Genomic DNA, 11,411 nt, shown 5'->3' with positions numbered 1-11,411 from the left:
GGATTTCTTTATCCAGTACTCTTCAGGAGAACGACAGAGTGCTGGACATGGACAAGGTGAATTGTCGCTCCCTGTTTTTACATTTTTATTTTATTTAACTCGGCAAGTCAGTTAAAAACAAATTATTATTTACAATGACTGCCTACACTGGCCAAACCCTAACGACGCTGGGCCAATTGTGCACCGCCCTAATGTCGAGAACAGTTCACCTTGAAACCAGACCAATTCCCGAGAGGAATGGAAGCGCAAAGACGTATTGCAGAAGTGTACGGTCAAGATTGTAAGTAAATTTAGTTTGACTACGTCATTCATTCCATTCTTGAAAACAGGCCCTAAACAGATCAATGACAGTCACTTATCTGATAGTCAGAGTTTTGTTTCAAAACGCACTATCCACACACGCATGTGTTTTATCGCCTTTGTGTGTAAAATATTACTATATTATTCTCAGATTTTTAATGAGATTTTAGCTTTAAAACGTGTTTAGTTGCAAAGCGGTATATATCCAATGTTTAACAAATACATACGCCATATAAGTGTAGCATACCCAGCTGAATGGTCACCTCTCATACTGATGGTTCATGAGTTTAATGCGGTACCATTTCCATACACACCGTTAGAGCTGGAGAGTAACATACCAAAATGCTCTTACAATATGAACAATACAGTCCACAAACAATACTTGTGTACGCAACTTTACATTAGCGTGATTCATACATCAAATGCATCCATATGCGTGAGAATTTCTACCCAAATAGTTGATTACATGCTAACAGCTTGCTAATGTGGAGCAAGTATACAAATATCCGTTCAGTACAAGTTCAAAAGAATTATAAAGATTTCTGAAACAAGACCAATATTGAAACACAGTAAATTCGTTGTTCTCTTTCCAACTAGATCCTAAGATTGACGTTGTTTCTTGGACGCTTGAACAACGTTAAGTTATTTTCCTTTTCCTCTCGCGCCCGTTTCCCATATACCATTTGCGGGTAAAACAGAGAAGGCAAAAAACCTGCTGTCAACATAAATGTCACACTAAACTGTCAAATATACAGTGACGACTGAAAGCTTGTACAAAGAAAATAAAAGCCTGAAATTAAGAAAATTGGTGCAAATTGTAAGAGGAGACTTTACCACCCTCCCAGTTGTGTGACTGTATTATATTACTGATTAATATGGCTTTTTGGAATGAAACTATTTGTATGTTCTTCATAGTCTTTTGCATATTCCTTATCTCCACTGAGGCGCATGATCAGTTTGCACACAGCTCAGGCAAAAAAGTGAGCCTCCGAATCCTGATTGACTCTCCGGAGGAGCTTTTTGGGATCACTCAGGATGTGATATATACACAGATGTCCAGGATAGAGTGATTGAAGTGCTGCAGGACATCTACTTGGCGGCTAACCAGCTAGAGCAACAGCTATTCCAGAGTGTCTCTGACAGGCAAGCTAGAGCCATTGTAAAGGCGGTAGTGCAGCAGATCAATGCCGCCCTGTCCAGGGCTCGCCAACAAACCCAATTACTTGCTATAGTGGGATCTGCAAAGATGGGCTGGCAGCGGTTGTCACAGATCCCTCCGGAACTTTCATTATGCACACCTGCCCCCTATTCCCACTGATTAGTACTTGTATAAGTGTGCCCTTTGTAACAATAATGGACCACCCAATGGAAACCAATGTGCTTGTGAGTACCTGTGCTGTGTGTTTTGGGATTTCGTGCCCTTGTGGATTGCGCAGATGATTACAGGTCTCGTCCCTTGTGTTAATCATTGTGCGCGTGCTATTTATTCGAGGTACTCCTCACTCTTTTGTTTGGGTTTCAACACTGTTTGTTACGTGTCTGTTTGGTCTTCGTTCCGGTGCCTTTACATGTCACGCTGTAATTTGGGTTTAATAAAAAAAACTATTACGCATTCCTGCGTCTGTCATCCGATCCTTCCTACCAACGTGACAGTGGTTGAGGGCCAAGGAGTTCCTTTGATCACCCCCTCAGCAGATGGAGATGGGGATGGCAATGAGGAAGGAAGCTTTATTTCTCAGATCAAATGATATTTTTACAAAATAAAGTTAATTGATTACACCCGAATTGGCCATTTTAATTTATAGGATTCTATAATATTCAATAATTATAGTACGTAAAATCTTGCCTGACGACTCAAACTGAATTCTTCTGCTTTTCAATGTTCGCGACATACTTCAGTCGGAGTGCCATCGCTGAAGTCATTTGTGGTGACGTCAAAACAAAGTAATTAGGGATTGGATCATCTCTAACCAATCAGTATGAAAGTCAATTACACATTTTCTAAACGCTGCATACCCTCATGTGTTCTGGCTCTGGCACAACTCATCGGTTTCTGGGACTAATCAGAACGGTTAGAATGTGTTTGCATTCTAGAAATTGTCAGATCCAGACTCACTGCGGAGAAGAAACTAGCATTTGGCCAGAGCACGGAGTCTGGGTAGCCAGGCAACCTAACATCCAATTTGGACATTTTTCTAACATTGAGTAAGACATGAGGAATCCAAAGACGTGTTCAAAAGCCATCCACGGACTCCCCACACCCATGTCAATCTCACCGCAACAGTTCTTGGGTTTATGTCCCATCCTACAGCCTGTTACCAGGTTCTGACCACTAGATGGGGCTGTTCCTGTTATTAGGTGATATAAACATATATTTTTTTATAAGGATCCCCCCCATGGTTAAAGAGTTCACCCAAATTCTAAAATTACATATTGGTTTTCTTACCCTTGAAGCAGTCTATGGACCAGAGCCCTATACTACGAATCAGGTTTGAGGAGTTAGTGAGGTGGCTCATCTTTTTAGCCAGGTATATTTTCTTTGGTAATGAATCCTTGAGAACTAACCTGCTCTGGGGCATGCTAACTCGGATAACTCAAATTTTATCCTAAATGAAGTGTCTACCACAAGTTAAGCACCAATGAAATCAAATATCCTCCCTCTCACAAATATTGTCATCATCCCCTTTATTTCAGGAAGACAACTGATTTAAATATTTTGTGTAAAAAAAAAAGTCATGATAAAATACCTATCACATTACATATTTAGTAATGACAGCATTTACTTTCCAAACTATGTTTTTCGCCCAATTGTATTTTGCTTAAGGCAAACTGACAACGCACCCAACCATAGACATATAATCCATAGATGGTAATTCCCATTCAAGACTGACAGCCATTGCAAGCGTATCCATGAGGTTAACAGTCATATTGCCAGAGTTAGAGGTTCCAAAACCCTTCTATGGATTGTGTCTATGGCCACAATGCAACAAGCTGTTCCACAGATAAAAGAAGCGATAGGAGTGGGGAAAAAGGTGATGGTGCATTGATAAGCACAACAAAGACAGCATTAATAATAAGTAATAAAATAAAGACTGCGCTTCTAAAAGCCTATTTCACACCATAGCCTGCTGAATTTGAAAGATAACTTTAATTTCAGGACAAATTAAAATGTGGCACTGACTCACCCGTGTATTGACATTTCAGCATAGAGTACCACAGTATGAGTCATAACACCCATAAAACCTAGCAGTCAAACAAGGAAAAGATTCCAATTGTATTCCCACCATAAATTTTCCCATTCTTAAAATAAGGGCTGCGTTTTGTGTAATCTCTTGCGTGATGTTTTGATAACCATGTAAATATCTCTATGACAAGGTGATAAAAAAAAAAATACAAATCTATATAGTTGCCTGTATTTCCCCCCCCCCCAAAAATGAAATGCTAATGTGGCTATCATAAAGAACTACAAATGTCAGGATGATCTGGACGAGACTGCCGAATTGAGGCAAAGGTAAGAGTCTCTGGATTAACTAAGTGTATTAATGAATAAATTGGCTACATTTCTTTAAGATGAGAATTATGTGAACTGTCTTGTGCAAGTTTTAAATTGACACACTACCTGTTAGCAAAGATGTCAGTTAGAGATGATTTGGGTGCAATCAATTTGCTTAATTTCTCAGAGATAATTAAACAAAATAGTGTTAAAGGAATGCTAATCTTATCTGTTTCTAACAAACTATTTCAGAAAAATGTGGGATGGTGGGAGTTGAAATCCTCTTTATTCTGCTTTTTGAGCTGGAAGGTGTTCATTATTTTGGGCAAGACATTGAGATCAACTTGTACAGTAAATGTATTGGTATTTGACTGCAATCAAGCTTGTTTGACATTCTCCTTTGAATTCTCATTTCCTCACATTTAACAGAGAAAGAAAGTCAACAAAGGGGATATCGCTCCCGTTGAGACCACCAAGGATCCTGCTGATGTTGACTATAATAGTATGTATCTAATCGATTACTATCTTTGCTTTCAAAAGCCACATCCTTTGTTCACAATATTCTGCACAACTCCAACACTGAGAATGCACCATTACAAGAGCAAGATCTTGTCTCCTGCTCCTCAGAGGAAGGAGAGGCCAAATAACCAATTATTTTTAATCAGGGTATACTCTGCCATGTCTAGGCATGACAACAGCTAGTGTCAGTAGAAATGTCCTTTTGGTTATTTGGCAACACAACCAGAGGACCATCTCGTCACCTACTCCACAACGAGGAAGTAGAGGCTCAAGACGCAGTCCTTTTACACTACTGTTATTTGCTGTTGTCAGTCTTCTACACTGATTTGGCAACTCAGAGGATCTTCCCTCCTACTCAATGAGGGAGGAGAGACCCAAGAATGTTTTCATTTGTCAACCAGTCCTTTCAACTCTTTCAAAACCGTCATTCCAAAACTCTCCTTTATCTATTAGTTTCTATTACGAAGCTTCCGAAGATCTTTATCAACAAAACTGTAAGTGGATCTCTCGCCCATTTCGGCAATTCAGGGTGAGACCACCAAGGATGCCCTTTTGATCATCCAGAGTGAGATGTAAAACACAGGTAGTTCTGTGCATGATCGGTATTTGCTATAATCTGTTTTTAAAAAAAAAAGCCACTTCCTCTTGTTCATAATGTCTACACCACCACCAGAGGAACTTGCCTCCTTCTCTCCAATGAGGAAGGAGATGCCCATGAAACGTCCTTTCACTTCAATAATAAACTGCCACTTCATGCATTTATAAGTGCTTTAGTGAAATTAAAAAGTAGTCAAGAGATTGACAAAACAAGGAAATTCATAGGTGTTCAAAGAAATCCTTCATGACATTCTATGACAATTAATGAGACTCCAGTGGTGGAGTTCAAAACAGACTATGTAGGCCTTCCTGCCAAGCCTGTAAATTCTATTCTAGTCTAGTCACCCCTTTGGACTCAAATATTGAGAAAGACCCTGGCAATCAGGTTCACGTGTGACACGAATGGTCTGACAAGAATATTGGCTGAGTAGAACACCACAGCAAACCTTGATGCAAGCTGACCATCTCCAATAAATAAGATGTCCGTCAACATTGTTACTGTTTAAAATGCTGTCCATAATATGTGATCCTATGTTCAATCACACATTTGGTTGTAACAGAAGATATATGTGAAGTAGCGGCCTTCACTGTAATTCAGGGTTTCCTGAACTCGGTCCTGGGGACCCCAAGAGGTGCATGTTTCGGTTTTTACCCTAGCTCTACATGGATTATTTAAAATAATTAACTAGGTGTACAACTGTCTAGGTATCTATACAGGGGGTACCGGTACTGACTGAGTTTGGGAAATGCTGCTGTAAATTGTGTAGTGTGTTTTATATTTCTAGGATCCTAAAATGTCAAATAAACTAAAGTAATCAGTTCAAATCACATGTACAACAGGTGAAATGTTTACAAGGCCTTAACCAACAATGCAGAAAATATTTACCAAATTAAAGTAAAAAATTATAAAGAGTAACAATAACGAGGCTATATACAGGGGGTACCAGTACCGAGTCAATGTGCGGGGGTACAGGTTAGTCAAGGTAATTTGTACATGTAGGTATGGGTAAAGTGACTATGCATAGATAAAACAGCGAGCAGCAGCAGTGTAAAAACAAATTTGGGGGTGGGGGTTCAATGTAAATAGTCCAGGTGGCCATTTGTTTAATTGTAAAGCAGTCTTATGGCTTGGGGGTAGAAGCTCAGATCAAATTGTATTGGTCACATACACATATTTAGCAGATGTTATTGCGGTTGTAGCGAAATGCTTGTGTTCCTAGCTCCAACCGTGCAGTAGCACTGTTTTTCAGTATCTCAGTCCCAGCTTTGATGCACCTGTACTGACCTCGCCTTCTGGATGATAGCGGGGTGAACAGGCCGTGGCGGTTGATGTCCTTTTGATCTTTTTGGTTTTCCTGTGACATCTGGTGCTGTAGGTGTCCTGGAGGGCAGGCAGTGTGCCCCCGGTGATGCGTTGGGCAGACCGCACCACCCTCTGGAGAGCCCTGCGGTTGCAGTACCAGGCGGTGATACAGCCCAACAGGATGCTCTCAATTGTGCATCTGTAAAAGTTTGAGGTGCTATTGCACCTTCTTCACCACACTGTCTGTGTGGGTGGACCATTTCAGATTGTCCGTGATGTGTATGCCGAGGAACTTGAAGCTTTCCACCTTCTCCACTGTGGTCCTGTCAATGTGGATAGGGGTGTGCTCCCGCGGCTTTTTCCTGAAGTCCACAATTAGCTTCTTCATTTTGTTGACGTTATTTTCCTGGCACGCCGACAGGGCCCTCACCTCCTCCTTGTAGGCTGTCTCATCAATGTTGGCAATCAGGCCTATTAGGTTTGTGTCGTCTGAACTTGATGAGTTGAAGGCATGTGTGGCCAGACAGTCATGGGTGAACAGGGACTACAGGAGGGGGATGAGTACGTACCCTTGTGGAGCCCCTGTGTTGAGGATCAGCAAAATGGAGGTGTTATTTCCTACCTTCACCACCTGGGGGCAGCCCGTCAGGAAGTCCAGGACCCAGTTGCACAGGGCGGGGTTCAGACCCAGGGCCCTGAGCTTGATGATGAGCTTGGAGGGAACTATGGTGTTGAAGGATGAGCTATAGTCAATGAACAGCATTCTTACATAGGTATTCCTGTTGTCCAGGTGGGATAGGGCAGTGTGCAGTCCAATGGCGATTGCATCGTCTGTGGATCTATTGGGGCGTAAGCAAATTGAAGTGGGTCTAGAGTCAATTAAGGCAGAGGTGATATGAGCCTTAACTAGCCTCTCAAAGCACTCAGTGATGACAAGTGAGTGCTATGGGGCGGAAGTAATTTAGTTCAGTTACCTTTGCTTTCTTGGGTACAGGAACAATGATGGGCATCCTGAAGCAAGTGTGGACAGCAGACTGGGATAGGGAGAGATTGAATATGTCCGTAAACACTCCAGCCAGCTGGTCTGCGGATGCGGCTAGGGATGCCTTCTGTCCCGGCAGCTTTGCGAGGGTTAACACGCTTAAATGTCTTACTGACGTTGGCCACGGAGAAGGAGAGCCCACAGTCCTTGGGAGTGGCCCATGTCGATGGCACTGTGTTATCTTTAAAGCGTACGAAGAAGGTGTTTAGCTTGTCTGGGCCATTGAATTCATGTCTGAGCCGTTGAATTGCGACTCCACTTTGTCTGTGGTAAACTGTGGGGTGTTGGGTTGAGCGTGCAGAGATTAACACAGAGACAAGGAGGTTTTAGTCCGCAAACACAACTTTACTAGGCCATGAAATAAACAAAGAAAATCACGTAGGTTTAGCTCAGTCCTTCTTCTCAGCTTTGGTTATGTGTCGGTCTCTCCCAGTTCTCTCTCGCGTTCTGCCACAGTGCTCCTTTTATATGGCCTCCACGGCTGGTTGGTACGTTTCCCATAATTATCTCCACTTGGAGCTATCCGTGTCGGTGTGCCCAGCTCCTGTACTCCCAGCAGAGGGCGCCAACGTTGCATCACGTACCTCCCCTGTATTACCACCCCCCGGGGTAGACGTCCTGGGATACCACACTGTACTGATGTTTTGCTTGCATTTGAGGGAATAACTACACTGTTTGTATACGACCATATTACCAGTCACCTTGCCATGGTTAAATGCGGTGGTTCGCGCTTTCAGTTTTGCGCGAATGCTGCCATCTATCCATGGTTTCTGGTTTGGGTAGGTTTTAATAGTCACAGTGGGATCAACATCCTCTACACTTCCTGATGAACTCCGTCACTGTGTCCGCGTATACGTCAATGTTATTCTCAGAGGCTAATCGGAACATATCCCAGTCCGCGTGATCAAAACAATCATGAAGCATGGATTACGATTGGTCAGATCAGCATTGAATAGACCTTAGTATGAGTACTTCCTGTTTGAGTCTATAGGAAGGGAGGAGAAAAATGGAGTCGCAATCTGATTTCCCAGAGGGAGGACGGGGGAGGGCCTTGTAGGCATCCCGGAAGAGAGAACAGCAGAGGTTGAGTGTTTTCCCAGAGCAAGTACCACAGTCAATGTGTTGGTAGAACTTCGGTAGCGCTTTCCTCAAATTTGCTTTGTTAAAATCCCCAGCTACAATAAATGCAGCCTCAGGATATGTGGTTTCCAGTTTGCGTAAATTCCGGTGTAGTTCCTTGAGGTCCGTCGTGGTATCCTGTATCCAACCTAGGAATAAGGCAGGACGCCACCTTGGGTTCTCAAGAGCAAGCTACCCATTAGATGGTGTCTCCTTAGAGTCCAGTGCGAGTCAAGGGACTGGAGCATGAAGTTTCAGTGTGTGTGAGAATATTAATGAGAAGTGTGTTAGCACTTAGAGTGTAACACACCCATCTCACTTTCTTTCATGTGTAATACACTTGATCAACAACCAAGAGTTGATTTGAATAGCCCAGTTCCCGCTTTCCCTAAAGCATCTTAAGGTTAAGTTCATCCAATCTGGGCCCTGGTAGGTAGTCGGTTCCCCGGAATCAAGCTGTATATTGTATGTCTAACGAGTGAAGCCACTCGTGATAATAACCTCACTATGTCAAATGGCATTCTGCGTCTTTCCATTGAATGCTCTATTATGTCTCAATTGTAACATACAGTAGATAATCAATCCACTTATGTTGTTCCCTCTTACATTATCTTCAAAGTAATTGAATTGGTGATGATTAGGTTATGAATGGATTCATTGTGTCAAAAATGTTCCCATGAGCAATTTGTTATATATCAAGAGGTCTGGGGTCAGTCTGCAATTTGTTCAGCAATGACTCAATGTGTACATGAATCAGAAGTAAACATAACCCAGTGACTTTATCTCTCTATTTATAGAAGTACTACAAAGCTGTTGTCTGCATTACACACAGTGGATGAAGTATATCCTAAGTATAGTAAGCTCATACACACAGCCACTTTCTTGTGTTTCTATATCTTCCACACAAAATTGTGGAGATAATGGTTACCTAACAATGCAGTAAAATGTCCTTTTAATCACATAATTCCACTGCTGCAATCTCGTGATTCTCCTGAACTGTTAGCGTGAGCGACTGCGGACAACTTCGTAGTGGTAAAAAATGTAATTCTATTTAATTTATTTACTGTGCAATCGTCCTCACAGCAAGGTGACTTACATAATGTACATTGAAACCATGATTATTTTAGCTATATATTTACTCTTGCCAAGAACCTCACTTGGGTGGGTAAATGTAGAATTATGATCAAGGTTTTGATCTGTCAGCCCAGATTTATCTATCTGGGTTGCCAGTCTGGTACCATCACTATTCATCTCAACTGTCAATTGGAACCCATAACCCCTTATTCATGCCCTGTATCGTGTTTGCCAGCTTGTCACCAGACTGCCTTCTCCACTATCACTGTACTGCAGTGTCCATTGTTGCTGACTTGTGCGAGATAACAACAAAGGGAGCTGGATATTGTTTAAAGGAAAAGTCTAAACTGTTTCCCTGGGATGTCCAACTCTGAAAGTGTACATTTAAAACAGTTACGATTAGGGTTGGGTAAGGGTTAGGGTTAGGGGTTTAGGGTAGGGACATCCCAAGGATCCCAGATAGCACTAACCATTAAGAGATTGGTGCCCAGGAAAACTATAGGCTTCTTCTCCTCACACATTGCAGGCCTGATCACATGGGTCCTCTTTGAATATTAATGTTTTACTAACTCTGGAAGGAAAAGTGATATGAATTAAGTGTTGGCTATTTTCATTGTTGCAGTCTTTCAAGACGGTTGTACATGGTGGGAGCATAATAATATATATAATATATAATCTATACCGATGAGCCGATCTTGTTTTAGTCTGCTAGGAGATTCATAAATAACGTTAGCCTCCATGCATGTGACTTCAACTTGTAAAACTGTGCCTCCAATTAAGAAACCACGAGATCCATTCATTCCATATGAGTTCAGCCTACCAAATATTCCCATAATGGATGTTACAACACACAGGAGGTTGGTGGCACCTTAATTGGGGCTAACAGGCTCGTGGTAATGACGGGAACATAATCAATGGAATGGTATCAAACTGTACATCAAACACATGGTTTCCAGGTGTTTGATACCATTCCATTTGCTAAATTCTCGCCATTTATTATGAGCCGTTCTCCCCTCAGCAGCCTCCACTGCATTTTGGTGTAGCGTTGCAGGTGGGATGTGACAATTGTCCAGAGTCAAGTCAATTTCACATTTTGATTGGACCGCTTATTTCTAATTTAACTGTAAATTGTAATCAAGCCCTCAAACACAGATAACAGTTTACCTCAAACTGTCACCAAGATGACGGTAAGAGACAGAAGTCAGGCATGCTTGTGTGAAGCAAGTATTCGCTCAGCACTCGTCTTGGGGTTCAGCGGGGAGAGGTAAGGCCAACTTTGAGAATTTAGAAAATTGTTTTAAATTTAGACATTCAGTTACATAGCATTGTTTAAATATTCCCAATGTAATATTAATGGGGAGCTAACATGGCTGCCATAGAATGTTAGTGTCATATAAATGCATCAATGCAGAAACCACATTGGCCCAACTCTCTAAATACATTTCTCTACTCAGAGTTTCGCATCAGTGCCAGTCTGCAGCAAGCATGCTTTATAGGGCTATAGCAGGAAGCATGCTTTATAGGGCTATAGCAGGAAGCATGCTTTATAGGGCTATAGCAGGAAGCATGCTTTATAGGGCTATAGCAGGAAGCATGCTTTATAGGGCTATAGCAGGAAGCATGCTTTATAGGGCTATAGCAGGAAGCATGCTTTATAGGGCTATAGCTTTGGCTCCCATGCCCCAATTCTCCTTTTTATTACCACTTCCAAGCATAAATGTTTTCCCCCATATATTTTCAATAACAGTATAGTTTTTATGGCATCCCATAAAGCACACAATTTGCATACAAATGATAAATGCAGTGTAGGTAAACCTAAAGATGGTGTATTTGTTATAAATGTGCAATAGGCCACACGGGCTCCATTTACACAGGCAGTCTAATTCTGATCTTTTGCCAATCATTTGGGCTAAAGAATGAATTGGGCTGCCTGTGTAAACGCAGCCTATGAGAATATGACTAAG

The 11,411-nt window shown here is 41.9% G+C and overlaps 1 protein-coding gene across 1 annotated transcript in view; it reads left to right on the top strand.

The window, feature by feature from the left end:
• Window positions 1-4,222: 4,222 nt before the first annotated feature.
• The window catches only part of slc25a36a (solute carrier family 25 member 36a), a 50,726-nt gene continuing 43,537 nt past the window's right edge, over window positions 4,223-11,411 (top strand). Inside the window, exon 1 of the mRNA XM_090225023.1 lies at window positions 4,223-4,295. The gene's annotated coding sequence lies outside the window, so the exon portion shown is untranslated. The remainder of the gene's footprint in view (window positions 4,296-11,411) is intronic.

Source organism: Oncorhynchus mykiss, chromosome 28, assembly GCF_057628025.1.
Source record: "Oncorhynchus mykiss isolate SJ-2025 chromosome 28, ASM5762802v1, whole genome shotgun sequence".
Lineage (NCBI taxonomy): Eukaryota > Metazoa > Chordata > Actinopteri > Salmoniformes > Salmonidae > Oncorhynchus > Oncorhynchus mykiss.
Note: the sequence above shows the minus strand (reverse complement) of the source record. Positions and strands in the feature narration are given on the sequence as shown.